Raw genomic sequence first — 4,942 nt, 5'->3', positions numbered from 1 at the left:
TATATTCATGTTGTCGTGCCAATAATATATTTTATGGCAAGCGTATACCTCCATCCAAGACCACACATTGCATTTAGTTATCTTGTTTGTTTTTGTTTCTTTTAATCTGGAACAAGTCCCCAACATTCCTTTTTCAATGACTTTTATGACATAGGTGTTTTAAAGAGTCTAGGCCAACTATAATTTTGCATTTCGTTATGTGCTTTTATAATAAAAGAGCTAGTATTGGAAGTATGATTTTGATAATAATAAATGGAAACACGAAAATATCCATAGTATTTTTCTTCCCCAGTTTTTGGTAGAAGGTGGACCTCGAATCTATCCCTTCGGTTATAAGGCCCTTGGGCAATGTCGCACCAGATCCTTGTGGTGATGGAAATGTTCGGTATCTCCTATCAATGTTAGTATTTCGCTTTACAAGATAGAATCTGTACTTGGAGGGAAGCTGGGTGAAGGTATCATGGATCTCTCTATTATTTCTCACAACTGTACATGAATCTACAATTAACTCAGAATTTAAAATTTAATTTTTTAAAAATGCTTTTTGGCATTTCAGAGCAGGAAGGGTCAACCCTTCCACCAGGAAGAACCTGGCCCCGTGGTGAAATTCCCAGCAGGAACCCTCGTGCCTGAGAAAGGACTTCTTAATGAGTTCCTTTCACTTGCAGGGGTGGGGGGAGGGCGCCTCCTTTGCCCTCCACAGGGACATTTTAAAGTGAATGAAGGGAGCAGGGTCCCTCATTAAGGCTGAAATGGGAGCTGCTGGGGGCAGGGGTTCTCTAGAAAGGAGGCCTTGCCCCAGGTCTGCATTTCCTGCGACAAAGTTATGGCATTAACAATAATCACCACTTCTTCATCCGAGAATGAACTGTGAAGGGAAACGTTGGAAAGGCCATATTACCTATTATTTTCATTAACTGCCAAGCACTTAATAAAATTGAAAAATTGTAAAGCCCTAAATAGGTATCCTTAGGGATTAGTTATGGGCATTATATTCTCGCTCAGTAGAATGGTAGGCAGCATCTAATAGCATTTATAGTTGAAGCCAGGAATGGCATTGTCTGAGATTTTGAGGTTTCTTTTAGAAGATTTGGAATTTTCCTCAAGGCTGAGGGGAGCTGGGTTGGAAGAAGAGCAACATGTTTTTAAGAGTCTCATCAGGGAAATGAACCTGCCCCCGGACCGCTGTTCAGGGTGAAATGCTAATTTTTGAGATTAGTCATGGTCTCTCCCTACCTAGAAAGTTTGGCCATTTTCTTGCTGTTTAGAACCCAGAAGGTCTGAACATAACATTCCTTGACCCTCGTAGGAATATCTCCTAAAGAAATCATCAGAGGTGGGGGAAAATGTGTACAGGGTTGCTTATTGCCATATTCTTTCTATAAGATTGGAAAATTGGAATAATAGTAACAAGGAATTGTTGAGCACCAGTTGCTCTGCTGTTTCATGAGCGTGGTCTCCTTTCATTCTTTCAAGTAGGTTCCATTATTATCTCCATTTTTACAAATGAAAGAAGACATGGAGGCAAAAAAGCTTAGTAATTTGCCCAAGACAACATTATTAGTGAGGAAGACAGATGTGCAAATGACAGCAATAATGCGATAAACATTAAAATAGAAACAATATGAGCAACTATAGTTAGGATGATGCCAAGTATTACCATCATATGCATTGTCCGTTCAGGTGTTTCAGATAAAGCCTAGCACATGTAAGCATCTAAAAATGGTTGTTTTTATTTATACTTCAAACTTGAATGTGCCCAGGAATCACCTGGAGATCTTGTTAAAATGCAGATCCTGAATCTGCAGAAGGGGAGGGGGGGGGCGTGAGTGCTGAGAGTCTGCATTTCTAACAAATTCCCAGATTGTGTCCATGTCATTCAAGAACCACACTTTGACTATCAGAGAGTAAGTAGGTTGGGGAAGTGGGAAGCCCTGAATATTTAAAAACAAATCACAGAAACCCCAAGGATCTGTGATGTGGAAGAAAACTGGAAGGCAAGATAGTCACTGTGTTAGTAGTGTTGGAGAGCAGCTTTGAGTGAATTTCTTTCCCTTTGTCTACTTTCTTTTCTTTTCTTTTTTAGTTTATTTATTTTGAGAGAGAAGGAGAGAGAGAGAATCCCAAGCAGGCTCTGCAATGTCAGCTCAGAGCCAGAGGCAGGGCTTAAACGTATGAACTGTGAGATCATGACCTAAGCTGAAATCAAGAACTGGACACTTAACAGATGGAGCCACTCAAGTGCCCCCCTACTTTTGTCTATTTTCTGTCTTATGAGTTAATTCAATTCCACAAATATTTATTGAGTGGTTTAGCACCAATCACTGTGAGAACAGAAATGAAGGAAATCTGATGGTTTCCTTAAGGATTTTTTAAAGGATCTTTTTCTAAGTTAAAAATAACTTAGGGGTGCCTGGGTGGCTGACTCAGTCGGTTAAACATCTGACTTTGGCCAGGTCACAATCTCACCATTTGTGAGTTTGAGCTCTGCATTGGTCTCCGTGCTGAAAGCTCAGAGCCTGAAGCCTGCTTCAGATTCTGTTTCCATCTCTCTCTGCCCGTCCCCAGCTCATACACAGTCTCTCCCAAATATAAATAAACATTAAAAATTTTTAATAAATAATTTAAAGAAACATACTGAAAAGTGCATTTCATTTTATATAAATTATACCTCTACAAAATAGACTTAACACTTAAAGATATGAATAAATATCTGGGACATACGAATAATGATGTGGCGTTATATTTATTCAGGAATATTTTTTTAAAGGTTAAAATATTTTAAGAAAGGGGCGCCTGAATGGCTCAGTCAGTTAAGCGTCCAGCTTCGGCTCAGGTCATCATCTTGCGGTTTGTGGGTTCAAGCCCCGTGTCGGGCTCTGTGCTGACAGCTAGCTCAAAGCCTAGAGCCTGTCTTTGAATTCTGTGTCTCCCTCTCTTTCTGTCCCTCTCCTGCTCACACTGTCTCTCTCTCAAAAAAAAAAAAAATTAAAAAAAATATTTTAAGATAAAAAGTCCTGGATGGTGAGTCAGGGGGCTTGAGTTCAGTCCCTATCTGTCAGTAACTTGAAGGTTTACTCTCTCCCAGGTAACTTGGACTTGGACAAGTGCTCTGCATATATTTTCAAAACACTTTGTACTTCTTTTTTTTTTTTAATTTTTTTTTAATGTTTTATTTATTTCTAGGAGAGAGGGAGAGACAGCGTGAGCAGGGGAGGGTCAGAGAGAGAGGGAGTCACAGACTGAAACAGGCTCCAGGCTCTGAGCTGGCAGTCAGCACAGAGCCCGACGCGGGGCTCGAACCCACGAACCGCGAGATCATGACCTAAGCGATAGTTGGACGCCCAACCGACTAAGCCACCCAGGCGCCCCAAAACACTTTGTACTTCTTGACATCAGTTAATAATTTCACACACATGTGAATTTCCCGTGTGTGTGTCTGCTATCCTGAGTACACTCCGACTTTCCAAGTCATGCACCACTTCTGGTTGTCACTGTGGTGTCCCAGCCACTGTCATGGCATCCACCCCACAGTGGACACTGGATATTATCTAGTGATAATATGAGTGAATGAGTGAAATCATGACTAAAGGGGAGGTACTTGGCCTCTAGGTAGAGGGCATTTGGTTCATACCAAATATATAATAAAGGGATATTTAGTAGAGGGTGGAAAAGAAAGCCTGGTAGGGAAAGCCAGCTAATCCTTTCCATACTGCTCCATCCTATGGATGTAGGCACCGCCTCCCTACCCTCAAAGCTGAGTGCAGGGGTAGGTGAAGAAGCTCTTGGGCTTGGGAGTCATGTCCTAGATTCCAGAGTGCATCTCTCAGTTTTTTTTTTTTTTTGTTTTCTATTTATTTCTGAGAGAGAGAGACAGCATGAGCAGGGGAGGGTCAGAGATAGAGGGAGACACAGAATCTGAAACAGGCTCATGGCTCTGAGCTAGCTGTCAGCACAGAGCCTGACGCGGGGCTTGAACCCACCAACCGTGAGATCATGACCTGAGCCCAAGTCGGACGCTTAACCGACTGAGCCACCCAGGCGACCTATTTTTCTTATCTGTCCAATGGGGATTAGGGTGATAGTTACTTGGGGCTGTGGGAGGTCCTTGGCAAGAGACAGATCAGGGGTTAAAGTGTTTCAGGGGCCACAGTGATTGTCACTGTCCTAATAATCTCCCTTCATCGACCTGACCACCACCCTCCCTGATATTACAGTCTTAGCACTTCTTTGGAGCAGTGTCCTCCACTCCAGAGGTTCTCAAACCGTGATCCCTAAGAACTTGTTGGAAATGCAAGTTCTCAGGCTCCACCCTAGACCCTTCCAGATGAGATTCTTTGGGGATGAGGCCCAGGAATCTGCTTTACAACAAGACCTCCAAAAGAAACAAGCCCAACTTTGAGACCCTGCTGCTTGCTCAGATGTAAGCTCTCCTAGGGACACTGGGCCTGCATTGTTCACTTCTCTATCCGCAGGGCCTGGCATAGTCGACTTGTAATAAATATCTGCTGAATGCATGATAACTACCATACTGATAGCAACTAACCATTGATTGAGCGCCTTCTTTGCCAGGCTATCTTCTAAACGTTTTAGGATTAGCTCAGTTAAGCAGCCATCCCTGGGATCATTTTATGGATAGTGAAACTGAGGCTCAGGGAGGCCGAGCTCTGTGTTCTGGGGTCACCTAGCGGAAGACCCGGTATGGAATCCCGCGTTTGGTGGCTCGGCTCCTCCCGGCTCTCCAGGGGTCGCAGCGGCCGCGCGCTCCGGCGGCTCAGCCAAGGCGCCCCGCCCTGCCCGAGGGTCCGCGCGTGTCCCGCACCAGCGCGTGTCCTCGAGAGCGCCCGCCCCGCCCCCCGGGCCCGCGCGTGTCCGCGGCTCCGCGAGGGTGCCCCGCCCCAAGGCCGGCCGGGGGAGGAGCGCGGTGGCGGCCGGAGGGCCC

Source organism: Hyaena hyaena, unplaced genomic scaffold (genome assembly GCF_003009895.1).
Source record: "Hyaena hyaena isolate Hyena2069 unplaced genomic scaffold, ASM300989v1 scaffold_131, whole genome shotgun sequence".
Lineage (NCBI taxonomy): Eukaryota > Metazoa > Chordata > Mammalia > Carnivora > Hyaenidae > Hyaena > Hyaena hyaena.
This window is presented reverse-complemented; position numbering follows the sequence as displayed.